We start from the raw sequence: 16,353 nt of genomic DNA, 5'->3' as shown, positions 1-16,353 counted from the left end.
AAGGGCTTGCCTCTCGCGCTCAAACGTCAATGGAGTCTTATCTCACTTACGTCCAAGACGTTCTATCTCTCTGTCGTAAAGTCGAACAAGGCATGCCTGAGGAGGGTGAAGTTGGGCATATAGTAAAAGGCATTGCGAACAATGTCTTCAACTTCCTGTTGTGCAGAGATTGTTCCACCGTGGACTCTGTGCTACAGGTGTGTCAACGTTTCGAGCAAGCGAAACAGAGGCGCATATATCAGCGTTTCGACCGGCTGCCGAACACAGCTGCTAGCTCGTCCTGTATTGATCTTCAGACTCCTCGACCACCTGCTAACGACAGTACTTTGATACGCAATGTCTGCCAAGAGCTTGAGGCAATGACTCCCGCAGCCTCACTACCGCATACGCCCGACAACACCCTGGCTACTATATCCCTCATTCAGGCTGTTGTTCGCCAAGGGGTTACTAATATGGGCCTCCCTTCTGCCAGCGCCACCGACACCATGGAATCCGCACTTGCCCCTGCAGTGATTGCTGCTGCCTCATCCAGCACCGGTTTCTCTCCCCGATATCACTACCGCAATCCAAATTAATGGCGTACCCATGACAATCGCCCCATCTGTTCTACTTGTTCTCGCGTTGGCCACATTTCCCGTCACTGCCGTAGCCGCTGGTACACATCATCTCGTCAGTTCACCTACGTCGACCGCCGCGGAGACTATGCCCCTCGATATTCCTCACCTCGCCCCGACCAGACTCGTGTTGACCCCGGTGCCACTGTTCCTACTGCTAACCGTTCTCCATCCCCGCAAGCATGACGTTCGCGCTCTCCTGTTCCTCGCCGCAGTTCGTCACCATCCTATTCTGGCCACTTACCGGAAAACTAACCAATGCAGCTACCGGAGGTGATGCTGCATTTATGACCCGGACCGAAAAACCTCTGCTGACCCCTGCCCTACAAAATAACTGTATCAACGTCCTTGTGAATGGAGTTCCCGTTTCTGTCTCATTGACACAGGTGCCAAACTTTCCGTTCTCAGCTCCTCATTTCGCCGTCGCCTCAAGAAAGTTCTTACGCTAGCCGTCTCTTCCATAGTTCCCGTCGCAAATGGTAGCCCTGCTACAGCAGTTGGCATGTGTACAGCGCGAGTCATCATTGCTGGCCGTCATTCCCCAGTGTTGTTCACTGTCCTACACGAATGCCCCCACGACATTATCCTTGGCATTGACTTTTTAACACCTCATTCTGCCCTCATTGACTGCTCTACCGGCCTACTTCGCTTGGACCTTCCACTCTGCTCTGAAGACCCCTCCTGCTCAAGTCGCCTTCGATCAGCACAGTTCTGCCACCTTCCTCCTGAAACTGCTGTTTACATCCCTATGCCGCCATTCCCACTCGTCCCAGACGAGGACTATCTCGCGTGCCCCATTATTGATGTCCTGCTGCAACGGCACGTCACCCTTCCTCATCTAATTGTGCACATATCCCAGAATCGCACCACTCTCCCTGTCCTTAACTTCAGCTTGTCTACTCAAGTTCTGCCCGAGGGAATTTCACTTGCCGCATTGTCCCCAATGACCGATTGTGCAATTTCAGCTCTTCCTACAAATAATCCAACTGCCGTCCCTGCAATCACTCCCTCGTTCTCCACATCGCACCCTGATTCTACCAGCATGATTGCAGCTGATCTCCAATCTGAATTCGCCGCTGAGTTACACAAGCTTTTGCTCACTTACAGTGACCTTTTTGACTTTGGTACCCGTCCTTTGGGCCAAACTACAGTTGTCAGCCACCGCATTCACACCGGTGATGCCAGCCCTATTCACAGGCGGCCCTATCGTGTTTCGCTTGCCGAGCGACGCGTCATTCAAACGGAGGTCGAGAAAATGTTAGCGAACGACGTAATCGAGCCTTCCAGTAGCCCCTGGGCATCGCCTGTCGTGTTGGTCAAGAAGAAAGATAACAGTTGGAGATTCTGCTTTGACTACCGCCATTTGAATAAGATAACAAAAAAAAGATGTCTATCCTCTTCCGCGTATCGACGATGCGCTTGATAGTTTGCATGGAGCCAGCGACTTTTCTTCCATCGACCTTCGTTCCGGCTACTGGCAGATCTCGGTCGACGAGAGAGACCATGAAAAAACAGCGTTCATCACCTCCGACGGCCTCTACCAATTTAAAATAATGCCTTTTGGGCTTTGCTATGCCCCAGCAACCTTATGCATGATGGACTCTTCGCTCAGAGGCTTCAAGTGGACCATTTGTTTGTGTTATCTTGACGACGTAATTGTTTTCTCCTCTACACTTTACAGCCATCTCCTTCGCCTATCTACAATCCTTGCGCTTTTTCGCCGCGCCAGACGTCAACTAAACTCCAAGAAGTGCAGCTTCGGCCACCGAGAAATCAAAGACCTTGGTCACTTGGTTAATGCTTTAGGCGTTCAGCTTGACCCTGACAAGATATGTGCCATCAGAGATTTTCCCACACCGCGTTCATCCAGCAATGTTCGAAGCTTTATTGGCCTATGTTCCTATTTCCGACGATTCGTCCCGAACTTCGCAGTCCTTGCTCGTCCTCTCACCGAACTCCTCAAGAAAGACGTTTCATTCTATTGGGGGTCTGGACAAGTTGCAGCTTTCTCAGAGCTTATTGCTGCTCTAACTACTCCACCAGTCTTGGCCCATTTAAACCCATCCGCCAATATTGAACTCCGCACCGACGCAAGTGGCCATGGAATAAGAGCTATAGGGAGCTTGCACGAAGCGATGCATGCTGGGAAAATCCGCCATGATGTTGTCGCCGTTGTCGCTCGTAGCAGACGACGCAGCAGACGACGCGCTGCAGCCAGGCTGCGGTGAATTGAGAGTGGCTGCCGTTTTCGACAATCCACATACAGTAAACACGCTGTTATCCGTTCGCTGCCCTATCGTGCGTGCAAAATGTCGGCGGAGTCCTCGGGAACGTACGCATTAACGTTGTGCCCAAAAGATCGGGCACGCTATCAAGAAAAAACGAAACAGTGCGGAGTGGACCCGTTCACGCTGCGCGCGGATGACTGCACTATGGATATGGACTTGTGGCCGCACGTCGACATTGCCGACATTCACGAATTTTTAGTCCTGAGGACTAGTTTCGTTACACGACAGCAGCTTAAGGCCAAGAAATCTATGGAAGGACACAACTTCCTTACAAGTAGATGGGTACGCGAGCCAAGTGTGAAAACTGTCACAGCTGACACCGTGATCCTCAAAACACAGGTACGGACATGAAAGCTTTTTTCTTTCGCTAGACACTAATCCCTTTGACGCGGTGATTTTTACCCAGGTGAACCACTCGCAGAGCCAGAACAGGCCACCCGTGGACGTGTGGGTCCTCGCGAAAAGCGACGGTGACATTCTCTCAGCACACTGCACCTGTATGGCTGGCAACGGCGAGGCGTACTCGCATGTTGCTGCCCTCCTATTTTATGTAGAATGTGGTGTGCGTGCACACCAAGAATGGTCGTGCACAGACGGCCCTAATATCTGGCTGCCGGTCTCGATTAAAAAACTTGATGTGCGGCCGGTATCAGAGATGGACTTGTCGTCGGCGATGATGAAAAAACGTCGCCTTGACGCAAAACCCGAGAGCACAGGTTCTACGCCGTAACCGGGCCCGCGACCATAAGCGCCGCCTCCGACAGCCGCAGAATGGTAAGAATTATTTGACTCTGTAATAGAAACAGGGCATCGACCGGCTGCGGCCAGCACGAATCCACGATACAGTGACCTGTATGTGCCGGCAGTCCGAAGCTGCAAGGGCGCTGATCTGCGTCTGCTCTACGACAGTACAACAGTCGTTCTAAATTATGATCAACTTTTAGCCCACTGCAGCAAAATTTATGCCTCATTGGACATAAATGACAAAGCGGTACGCAGCATAGAAAAGACGACAAGAAAGCAAAGTCTCAGCACCAAGTGGTATGCGTACAGAGCAGGCAGCATTACGGCGTCAACTCTTTATGATGTTTGCCACACACAAATCGAAAAACCGTCCCTCAGCCTTGTGAAGCGACTTTGCTACCCGCATGAGAATCGGGTTTCATCTCCAGCTGTCCGTTATGGAAGAGAGAATGAGCCAAATGCTCTGACAAAATACAAACTACTCTTCAGTGCGACTCACGATGATGCCCAGTATGAAGATGCTGGGCTCTTGGTTTCCACTCAACATTTATTTCTCGGCGCAACACCTGACATGCTCACCGAGTGCAGATGCTGTGGCGAGGGGCTCGTAGAGGTGAAATGCCCATGGACAGTTCGGAATGGAAAGTTGTGTGACCTTTTACAAGTCAAGCGCTTTCTTGTTGAAAGAGGTGGATCACTTGAGCTCAGTAGAAACCACCGCTACTACTTACAAATACAGACCCAGCTGTTTGTGTGGTAGCGTGAGTACTGTGATTTTGTTTTGTGGACAAGTGAGGAAATTAATGTTGAGTGGGTAGAACGAGACCACACCTTTCTGGCACAGTTCCTTGCAGTCGCAGAAAACTTTTTCCGTCAAGTTCTGCTGCCAGAGCTTGTTGGCCACTGGTTCACAAAAGGGCCAGAAAATCAACCTCCAGATTCAAATCAACTTCAAGCATTAACTATCAGCACACAGAGATGACACCGGCTAAAGCAGTGACCACACTACTGAAAAGGACAACAATGAATTATTTTGTTCGTGCAAGGGGCCAGAAGAAGGAAAAATTATTGCTTGTGATGGGGTCAGCTGTCCGATAGGGTGGTATCACTTCAAGTGTGTAGGCTTGAAAAAGGCCCCAAATACAAAGCAGTGGTTTTGTGCGCTATGCAAAAAGTGACGTTTGATCACTATTGTATGTAGACAAGTGATGCTGACATTGAAAATCTAATTGTTTGGTTTGTTTGTGGGTTTTGAGTAGAACGATATCATAGCGGAGGACTCCACGTAAACTTTGACCACCTGGAGTTCTGCAACGTGCACTGACAGCGCACAACACACGGCCTTTTGCATTTCGCCTCCATAAAAATGCGGCAGTCACAGCTTGGACTCAATCCATGCGTTCAGAAACTGCAACTGGGAAGTGAAAGTACAGGTGTAAAATGTAGAACAATTTATCATCATTTGCTGTTCAAATAATCCTTCTTGTGCAGCACTGAACTGCTGTACTTTTAGCGAGGTTGCACCTTTGTCGAGTCATCAAAGGGCTGTTTAAATAATGCCACTTGTGTAGCGCTGGACTACTGTCCTTACTTGTGAGGCTGCCATTGTTTGTTAATAAAGTGTTATCAAAGAACATGTAGAGTGGCACTACTGTCGTTATGTAGCAAGATTGTCCTTGTCTAACCATTGAAATACTGTTTTCGTTTTTGAATTATGTGCTGCACTTAAGAATTCACAGCAAAGTGAAAGTGAAGTACTTTGCAATAAATGTTTTTCTCACTTTTATTTCTTATTAGCACATTTGTGGTTTGTCAAACACTCATCAGCAAACACAACAGAAGAGTCAATTCGCTGAGCACGCTTCATGAAGGCTTGACAGGATACCTATGATTCTACAAATTTTTGGTGTAGCATAGCATGGATGATGCACTAATGTACAGAGCTGTAAAGAAATTCTGGCAATTAAAATCCACAGCAGAAAGACAAACTTGGGGCGGGATACTGAAGCACAAAATCAAAGCAAGCTGAACAAGCTGGGGATTAGCAAACATTTTTAAAAGTGATCTTGCCTTCACCTGGTCCAGACACAGACAATGCTTATCGAAACATGTAATAACCAATTAAGGCTCCCTCTCACCACTTGTTCATTTTGCACTGATTTTGTGTTTCAGCAAGGACAGTACCATTCTCAGTCAAATGGGACTACTGAGTTGCACAGGTTGGTAAGTGCACAAAATAAACGTGCAATTTTGTCTATTTTGGCACTCGCCGTACCTGTTTAATTTCAACACTTCGGTTGGTAGGCTTCCCTTGAGTATGGTATACTTGTAGCGTACCATTCCAATGACTGTCTCTACATGTATTCGAACGTTAGCTATTTCTGTGGTTTTTTTCACATCTTCGCTTGACAGCTGCCTCTTTCGTTTAGTAAAGGCAGGCATCACTAGGGTTGCATTGCACATTCCAACACTTTTAGAAATTAGGAACCCCCTGCCAGCAAGTACAGTGTCTCCATATTCTAGAAGGTCAAGCAGTCCACATTTCTCTGTGATGTACTTATCACTTGCCCGGCCACCATATGCATCGGACAAAAATGTCACAGATCCTTGTGGACTTACTCCCACAAGAAATTTCACTGTGTTGTGGTGCTAGTAATAGGAAAATATTTCTGCCTGAGTGAGGTACGAGCTTGGCCGGTCAATGAAAACCTCGAAACAATCGAGAATAACCCTAACTTTGAGACCAAAGTTATCATTGAAAGCCACAGGCATTGTTTTCATGACCTGTTCTCTATCAGACCAATGCACAAGAGGCCCAATTCGGTCAAAAAGCACGTTCAGCCATTTGTTGCAGATTCTCGAGGCTGTTGATAGCGATACACAGAAACGGTATGCCAAATCCTGATACTGGCATCCTAGCCTCAGTCTCATTACACAAAGAACCATTTCCTGAAACTGCGTCAGGGAATGTTTCCCTGAATAAGAGATGTGGTCCTTCACTAACCTAAACAAGGAAAAAAGCATAACAAACGTCGGTAGCCCAGTGTAAAAGGTCACTTTTTCATCGCAGCCTTGCAAAGATTCTTCAGTAAACCTTGTTGAACGCAACGCCTCCTTGGATGCTTCAAGCTGTTGTCTCAAGCCTGAAATTTTGTCTTCCAGACCCTTGATGTTTGCACCACTCAAGTCTGTTTGGCAGGCTGCATCTGTTTGAAGCAGGATTTAAAAAAGACAATGCAAACAATTTAAAAATTCACCATGCTGTTATCACTTTACAGAAGCATTCTTGTACGTACTGAAATAAAAAGCCTACCAGAGAAAAAGAAGAGAGACTACCTTGTCTTGGTGCGCTACATTTTGTTCCCTTCGATCATGTACCAACAAGCCCAAGTATCTACCCTTCTACCAGAGAAAACACTGCCTCATTATTTGTGTCTACCACTTTTTACACGTGCGTACGTACTACCAGCTCGAGAGAAGACTGTCGGTTCCATGGTCGGTTCACTTTTTTCTGTGTGCATTGGCGTGTACGTGCGTGTCTTCACTCGGTTCAGGCTTGACGCGGGATGGACACACACAAATCGCACCTATAAAAATATTAAACAAAAGAAAAACGTCACAATTAATATTATATATAAATGAAGTAGTCTCTATTAAGTGGGAAAACCAATGCGAGCTTTCTCGACAGTAGAACTGAATGATCGATGTGATCGTGGTTTCCAGCGATGACAGCGCGATCGACTGTTCTCGGGATTTCGAGGCATTACCCATGCGCACCGATGGAGCCCAGTCGGGATTGCAATCTTCGAAAAGTTTCGAGGGCCGACCTGAAAATACACGTGCGTAAATCAAGATGTGCTTAGCTTCAGCAGCAGTTCCTAACTTTCAAGCACATTCGAGGTTCAAGAACAGAAAAAAAAATCTACGCACACACGTCGCCGCAGGCACCTACCCTGCGAAGCGCAGTACTACGAAGGCATTGCCGAAGTACTATCAAACTCGATCGTATCTCACACACCGTTTTACGCACCTGACACGAAGTGGCGTGAACAGACATGGTACTTGTCCGGATCGGCGTCAATTTCTCGTCTGTTGATTCGTGCGAGCCATTCCCATCGGCGTCGCTCAGACAGCTCCTTTGTCTTTTCGCACTCGCGCAAGTGTATCTTTGGAATCCTGAAGAACAGGCAGTCGGCCTTTCCGGTCTTGAGTTTCCGCGCTTTGCTTTGGCTTCGGCTTTTACAGCCCACCACAGCGCACTTCACCATCGCGCCATCACCGTTTGCGAGCACGACGAGGCGAGTGCGTCGTCAGATCGTCTGCTCACGCATGCGTCGTCTGGTGCGAGCGACAGCACCATGGCGGATTTCCCAGCAGGCATCGCTTCGTGCAAGCTCCCTATATTCGCTCAGCGACAACACGGCGGTACAAGGGTGATTGCGTATGCCAACCGCCTCCTATCAACGCCTGAACAAAATTATTCTATCACAGAGCGAGAATGCCTGGCGCTTGTTTGGGCTATTACAAAATTCCGTCCTTATTTGTTTGGCCGCCCTTTTACAGTTATAACAGATCATGCCTTGTGTTGTCCTTCCTCTCAAAGATCCTACTGGCCGTTTGGGGCGCTGGACGCTACGATTGCAAGAATATACCTTTTCCGTCGTCTACAAGTCCGGTCGGCTTCACCTATTCGGGTCTGCGTACCTGGGTGGAGGAGTAGGGGAACCTCCTGTATCGGCGGCAATAAAGTTTCAAATAATAATAATATTTCACCATGATGCAGACTGCTTGTCGCGTCATCCCGTTGACTCCCTAGCCCTATACCGACTCTGACGATGACGCATGTGTCTTGTCTGTCTCGGCCTTTTCTAACATTGCCGACGAGCAGCGCTTGGATCCTTCGCTGCATTCAATTATCCCCGTTTTACCTCCGAACGCCCGGATCCATCTCTCGCCTTATTTGGACTCGACGATAACACCCTATACCGACGTAATATATGCGACCAGATGGCACAAATCTTTTGCTCGTCGTTCCTCAACACCTGCGTTCCACCATCCTTGAGCAGTTCCTTGATGCTTCCACGGCTGGCCACCTGGGTGTCAGCGTCTTGAATATTTGGGGGTCGGGTTTTAAAAAATTTTTTATGCAAAATCTACTACCCCATTCGAGCTGCAATAACGTTCACAAATTAGCAAAATGTGGTCTACGTTATCTGATAAATGATTCAACATCGGTACTTACCTAGATTTTCTGGAATCGACGGATAACTGCTCTTGCCGGTGTGCACAATTTTCGCAAAAGAGAGTCGAAAAGCTGCTTTGACATGGTGCGCCATCTGTCGAACAGCGAGGCAAGCGCCATCCCGTCACTTGGCGCGCTTTTCTCGCTATTCGACAGATGGCGCACAATGTCAAGCAGCTCAAGGAGGAAATCGACCAAAAATGGGAATCATATCGACAAAAGAAACTTCAAGTGCAGGCCATCGTCCAAAGTAAAATAAGACAGTCCACCGATCGCTGGATGGCTGATATACACGATGCCTCTAGAGGCGGAGCAAGAAAATTCTGGAACCATATAAGCTGGCTAGGGAAGAAGAATCAAAGAAAGCAGGATCGGATTCAAGATAACGAGGGAAATTGTTTAAAGGGAGATAACACAGTGAACTACGTTACATCAGTAATAGCCGAGTCATTTAGGAGGGACGATAGGGTAATCTCCGCAAATCAGGAAGCAACACAAGGTAGCAGAATACAAAGCAGCTTAGGACTGACCAACCTAAACTGGAAAAAGGCAGAAAAAAAATATTCCTAAAAACACATCTACACCCTAGCAAAAAAGACCAATAGGGAGTGTTATTGGTTCTATAATAATCGGTGTTGGTTCTGTAGGTATTCTATGTGTTGTATCTGCATTTCTATGGGACTTATGCAGAAACTCATAAATCTTATAGACTGGTACATATTTGTCCTATAAGCAAAATAGTATTGGTTTCATAGGTTTATCTGTGGGTTGTATAAGAAAAGTATCAGACCAGTGCAGGAGCCCATACATCTTATAGGCTGATACATGCTTGTCTTATAGACCACTACATATTGGTTCATGTGTCTGATACATCAGTATGCCTTTGTTTATGGGTCTTACATGCAGGATCAGTCAGTTGGAGATTTTAGGTCTCTCATTGTTCCTTTTCCATTTCGGACACATCCCCAAAACTCACGCATTCATCCCGTTTATTGAGTGTTGCCGTAACGTACAATATTAGCCGTAATAACAATTGAGAACGCCGCGACACAAAACATTCTCACCTAATTCTGCGCGAGGTCTCAACAAACTACGTACGGTTGGAGCCGCAAGACGCGCGACGCTGTTGCTACTGGATCACTGAATGGCGGTGAAATGGATTGAGGGCGCGCGTCCAAGCAACTGCAACCGCCCCGAAGCGAGAGGAGTCGACATCGAGCACGCGACGAGAACGGCTCGAGTCGAGTTGCCGCCGCGGTAGCGCGGTCAGTATATTCTAGGCACTATAGCGCGATGCCGGCGGTGCTTCGCAGCGGAGAGGTAGGTTTCCTTTCTCTCACTCCTACTCCCGCGCAAGCGTTCCCGTGCTGGCCGCTCTCATTCTCCTTCCACCTCTCCTCTGGGCGCGCATGCGCAGCTCCGTAGAGGCATTTGCGCTGGCGCGATCGCTGATCGGGCTGGCGGCAGTTCGGTCGGCGCCCTGTGTTTATAAGTTTTCGCCGTTTTTCGGGGTGCTTCTCGAGGATATCAACGTTCCAGCGCACGTTCAGCTTTTGATCAGGTGCGTGTGCATCCCTTGCAACTTCGGGCTGACGTTTATACTTTGTCAGTGTATGATGTGGCTTTGCGTTGCGGAATGCCGTTGCCTGCACGCCAACAAAGGAATTTGAATCGCGCGGTGTGATATAACGCAGCGCCGAGTTTAAAAGTTGTCGGCACGATTTCTTGAAAGTATTGATGGAACTTTTTAGCGTTAATCTGTTTTTGAATGTTGTGCGCACTGTGTTCAAGTGGCAGAACCTGTGGTGACGCGCAAGACGGAATGTTGGTTCAGCAGATACCTCAGCGTTCAATAATGGCGGCGCGTCCCCTATCTGCCTCCGCATGAATACGCGCGCAATCGCGGTTGCCGGTATATATGTGCGCCGATGTTTTGAAGTTGTGGTGGTGTCGCGCTCTTGAAATCGCTTAATTTTCAAGCTGTACCGCAATTTTTCATTTCTTTCAGGTGCCTTAGTATTGAAGAAGTCCGCAATTTTGGAATCGAGGGCTACTGCTACCTGGATGCAGTCAATGTTTGGATTATGTGCCAGTATGCGTTGCCGCTGTCATTGTGGAATAAAATGTGTATACATGCACCTGCTGCGTAACTCATCCCTAGAAAATGGAACATAGCTGCCCTCTCCCTTCAAGTGTCCGGAGAGGTAAACACACGCAGGTAATCGATGAGACCAATATTCCATAGGGCCTACAAAACCAATACAAAGCCTACTGGTTTTGTAGGTCTATCAGATTATTGACAGCTATGGGTGTACTAGCATTACAGACCTCTCTGTTTTACCAGATGCCATAGGACCGATAAAACCATAACCTATACGACCAGTAAACAATTGACCTATAAAACCAATACTCCAGCAGACCTGTAAAACCAATAGGCTAGGATACCCATACGACCAATACTGTGGCAGACTGATAAAACCAATATCAATAATCTGATAGGCTATTAGTTTTCTATTGGATTTTTTTGCTAGGGCAGGAATAGATGTAATTCCGATCAAGCTGATTAATGAACTCGGTCCAAAAAGTAAGGAAGCGTTGTTAAAAGCTCTGGAAACAGTCATAACGAATAAGCAAATTCCGGACAGCTGGCGGCAGAGTAAAATGAATTTGATTTATAAAGGGAAAGGAGACAGGATGCACATAAAATCCTACAGGCCGATTACCATAACATCTGTTATGTACAGGTTAGCCATGCAGGCGGTGAAATTAAAGGTGCAAGCATGAGTTGAAAGTAACAAGATACTCGGAGAACTTCAGAACGGCTTTAGAAATGGTAGGCGCTTAGATGATAGCCTGTTCGTGCTTACCCAATGCATCGAAATATCTAGAGTGGAAAATAGACCTTTGTATTTGGCCTTCCTGGACATAAACGGGGCGTACGACAACGTAAGCAGGGAACTCCTGTGGAACATATTAAAAGAAGGTATCGGTTATGAGATAATAGAGTTCCTACAGGAAATATACCGGGATAACAAAGTAGAAATTCCGTGGGAAGGAATAAGAAGTACGGAGGATGTCAAAGTATTCAAAGGATTAAGACAAGGCTGTCCTCTATCACCGATGCTGTTCATGCTTTATATGATAAACCTGGAACGGAGGATACAAGACAGTAACCTGGGTTTTAACCTGTTATATAGATTAGGTGGAAAGGCGGTAGAGCAGCGCCTCCCCGGTTTGATGTATGCAGACTATATTGTGCTGCTAGCTGAGAGTCTGGAAGAATTGCAAACTCTAGTTAAGTATTGCGGACACGAAGGGGACGCTCTAGGCTTCAGTTTCAGCGCTGGTAAGTCGGGGCTGATGATTTTCAACGGCTCAACTGATCAGGGTCTTAAAATACAAGGCCTCGAAATACCTAGAGTAGCAGAATATAAATATTTGGGGGTATGAGTAAACGAAGGATTGGCACACATTGGAAAGCATGAGCAATCACTTTAGGCCAAAGGGCGAAGGAATGCCGGGATAATGAAGCATAAGGCATTGTGGGGATACAATAGGTATGAGGTTTTGAGGGGTATTTGGAAAGGAATTATGGTGCCCGGACTTACTTTCGGAAATGCGGTTTTGTGCCTAAAATCAGAGGTACAGTCGACATTAGAAACAAATCAGAGATCCGTTGGACGATTAGCACTAGGTGCCCACGGAAAAACTACAAATGAGGCGTTACGGGGAGATATGGGCTGGGCATCTTTCGAAGTACGGGAAGCTCAGAGTAAAATATTTTATGAGGAACGCCTGACGAAATTGGACAGTAACAGATGGGCAGCTAAATTATTTAAATACCTGTACCTAAAAAGCGTTGACTCACAATGGAGGAAAAGAACTAGGAAACTTACTAGTAAGTATGCTAGTAACAAGGACGGAGAAATAAAGAGCATTAAGCAACAGGTGAAAAACACAGAAGGTAAAAATTGGATAATTTCGATGGAAAAGAAACAGAGTGTGGAATTATACCGAAAATGGAAAATGCAGATCAGGAAGGAAGATTTCTTTGATAACTCAAGAGGCAGTGCCCTACTTTTTGAAGCTAGATCAGGGTGCCTTAGAACACGCAGCTACAAAAAGAAATTTAACAATGGAGATAACGCATGTGCTGTATGTGGAAACTCCAGTGAAACAATTTATCATATTATACTCAAATGCAATTGTATCCATCCGGAAGTTGATGCAGGCACAATCACTGTTCCTGAAGCTCTGGGGTTTAGAGATACCAGTGGCCGGGTGAATAAACCGGCGGTGGAAACTAGCAAAAAACGGCTGGAAGATTGGTGGCTTAAAAGCAGAGAAGTGACATAATGTTAGTAATGTAGGAACAAAATTTAATAAATAAAATGATGGTTTAGTTCACCATTCTAAATCAATAATTAAGATATATAGAGAAAAATGAGCATGATAGCTACTGCTACCACCCCGTTTCAAAGGGGACGCTCCTATATTCCATCTATCCATCCATCTACTTTTTGACTCTCTCCTGCGAAAATTGTGCACGCCGCCGAGAGCAGTTTTCCGTCGATTCCGGAAAATCTAGGTAAGTACCGATAGAGTCCCAAGTAGTATTTGCTAGTCTGCCATCCGAGCGGGGTTCCCTACAGAACCGGTTGGCCGCTTCCCGGATGAAAGCGCAGGGGGCGCACACGCATTCGGAGCGTAGTCGCGTTGTGTACGTGGTGCTGTGGCGGTTGTGCCGTACTGAGAGTCTGCGCCGCGCTGATCCGTTGGTGCCGTGGCAAGGCTCGTGCACCACGTGCACTTCTTTTCGCTCGAGAGCCGGAATGCTCGCAAATTAGCTAGCATGTGTGCAAGTGTGACTTTTTTATGGATATGTGATCGCGTCATGTCCAGAAAACGGGGTAAGCGTGATAGCACGTGTTTCTTGCCCGGGTGCAAGAGCGGGTAGCGCTCGTGCAAGTGAAATGCTCTCTCTGCAGGACACCGAAAGACGCAGGAAGAGGCAAGAGTGGGAGCGCAACATGAAGCGCAGCGGCAAAGGCAATAACATTGTTTATTGCCACAGCTAGAGCATAAAGGAATATGTAAAACGAAAATTAAAGGGCGTAATAAATGAAAGAAAATAGGTTGGCTGTGTTCTTATAAAGTTCAAGAGAGAACGATGATAAGGCCCTTGCGTGCAAGCAATGTACGAAGAAGGGTTGCTCGGCGAAAGGCCCACTGCCGTCAGGTGCCGATATTGTCGGCTTCAGTGGCGGGCAAACCCACAAGTGGCGAATATCTTCCTCATTATTTTATGAGTTGCAGACAGGAAATTCTGGACGTTGATATAAATATCGGTATATATAAATATCGGAGGATCCGGATCGGGGTTGCCCTCACATTACTGTAACACGAACAAGCTAGTGTCGACGTTTGTGAGCGACACTTCAAACCCTGCTTTATTGTTTTAAGACATGTAAAGGTAATTGAGATTCCACGGGATATTACGCAACTCACGAAGGATATGCCATCTCAACGCTGTTTCCTGACACTCCAAAGTACTTGTTGCAACCCCTGCCTTTCAAGAGAAAGGATCACTTGTACGAGCAAAAACAGTCAGCGGGGAGACCTGCAGAGAAAGAAAAAAAGCGCACTGATCCTGAAGCATCAGTGGAGCCAGTTGAAGAATACAGCGGTGGTGGATCGTGTGACGCGAGCCTGCTCCAGGAATGCAGAAAGCTGCCTGCCACCGCCACTGGGGACAAATGTCGATCTTTGTCATGTTGAGCAATTAACATTCGCATAGTGCCACTCAAGCGAGGACAAATCTCCGGAGGCAATCTACGCAAATCGGCGAGTTCTGTTCCATCGCAGTGATACAGGTGAAGCTGCCATGAATGCTGCTGTGTGCATTCGAGGAAACAAAGTCAAGGAGATAGCTGTAAAGTCGACAGAAGAGGTAATTAATCTTCTTCAAGACATTGCGAAACTCAGCTTGCGTCCTGGCAGCTGATTGAAGCCTATTACCAAGACCTTTCCCTCCTACAATGGGCGTTACTTAGTTTGCGACGAACTGTACCATTATTTATGATGCAGCATGCATATAGCCTGCAAATACTTGCGAAAGTTAACTCAGAACACCCTGTCAAGAAGAAGAAAAAATTAAGAAACAGGCTTTTAAGTCTCGAGCAGTTTGTCGTACGAAGGACAATTAAGGTGGGAAAGCTGGTAAAAGCACTAGGTTAAATGAAAAATGAAAATGAACAAGGACAGAGTTTGAAAGAAGTGTTAGTGCCCTTCCTCTCAACAGCTGGCTGTTAAAATATGTTTTAGAGGTTGCAAAACGCAAGTCAACAAAAGTGATGGCATACTCTGATAAATGGCTACTAGGCTTCCTAAGCACCAAAGAATGCCTATCAGCAGTTTGCCTGAAGCGCCGTGCTTTAATTGTGCATGCATCCGAAAGTTTCTAGTTCTACATACGTGTTATAACTTAGCTGAAAGTACGAAGAAGTTAAGATGAAACTATAGCGTGAATGAAAACGCCGACGACAGCGCTCTGTTGCTCGCACACATGGTCCTTGGAGCCTAGAATGTGCGTCTAGTATAGTCCTCCATGCAAGCGCAATTGTTTGCACAAAATCCTCATAAGTCTTCATTACAATACGGCACGGCGGTAGCTTCAGCAGGAAAATAGGGTATAAAAAGCAGCTTCGTTTCTACATCGGCTCAGGGGCATGCGCGCAAAACTTCGCTCACGAAAAAAAAATCGTATCTGTAGTTATGCCAACTCGGCTGCTCATTCAATATTACGACTAAACTGAAATCAAAGACTAAAGAGCGGCATCGCATGTACAAGGCACCTGACAATGAGCATGCAGCGAATGCATTTCGAAGCGCACGGGCGCATGCGTCATCTGCTCCGTCGGCAGTGGCACTCCGCTTCACCGCAGCGCCACCGCAGCGATCATTCAGCGGCCGCCTCCGTCGCGGCCGGCGGACGAGAGACTAGCAATATTTCTAGGGACCCTAGTACCGATGTTGAATCACTTATCAGATAACGTAGACCATATTCTGCTATTTTGTAAACGCTATTTCAGCTCGAATGGAGTAGTAGATTTTGCGTAGAATTTTTTTAAAACCCGGCCCCCAAATATTCAAGACCCCGTACGACAGTCTGCGCCGACGTTTCTATTGGCCGGGGCTCTACCGCTCCATCCAGCAGTACATTGCCGCATGTGAACTGTGTCATCGTCGGAAGAAGCCCACAATTTTGCCTTCAGGTCATTTGCAGCCGATCCCCATAGGGGAGAAAACCTGGGCCAGGGGGCGCTGCGCCGCTGTGTGCGTCAGCGCCCTCCATGGAGACCCCGTCAAAACCTCCGCGCAGTGTGGCCGCGTCGTCTGCTCCCCGCCGCATAGAAAAGCATGCTGTCGTCTGCTCCGCGCTGCTTTCCAGCACGTGTTTGCGCGC

At 47.2% G+C, this 16,353-nt stretch overlaps 2 pseudogenes; one reads left to right on the top strand and one right to left on the bottom strand.

Moving 5' to 3' along the window:
- The first annotated feature begins 2,923 nt into the window (after positions 1 to 2,923).
- Positions 2,924 to 4,824, top strand: LOC146182573 (uncharacterized; annotated as a pseudogene).
- Positions 4,825 to 5,835: 1,011 nt separating this feature from the next.
- On the bottom strand, positions 5,836 to 7,914 carry LOC146182572 (uncharacterized; annotated as a pseudogene).
- Between the last annotated feature and the right edge of the window lie 8,439 nt (positions 7,915 to 16,353).

This window comes from Amblyomma maculatum, chromosome 7, assembly GCF_055883805.1.
Source record: "Amblyomma maculatum isolate TAMU_Amacu chromosome 7, ASM5588380v1, whole genome shotgun sequence".
Lineage (NCBI taxonomy): Eukaryota > Metazoa > Arthropoda > Arachnida > Ixodida > Ixodidae > Amblyomma > Amblyomma maculatum.
The sequence above is the reverse complement of the archived record's forward strand: the minus strand, read 5'-3'. Positions and strand labels throughout refer to the sequence as shown.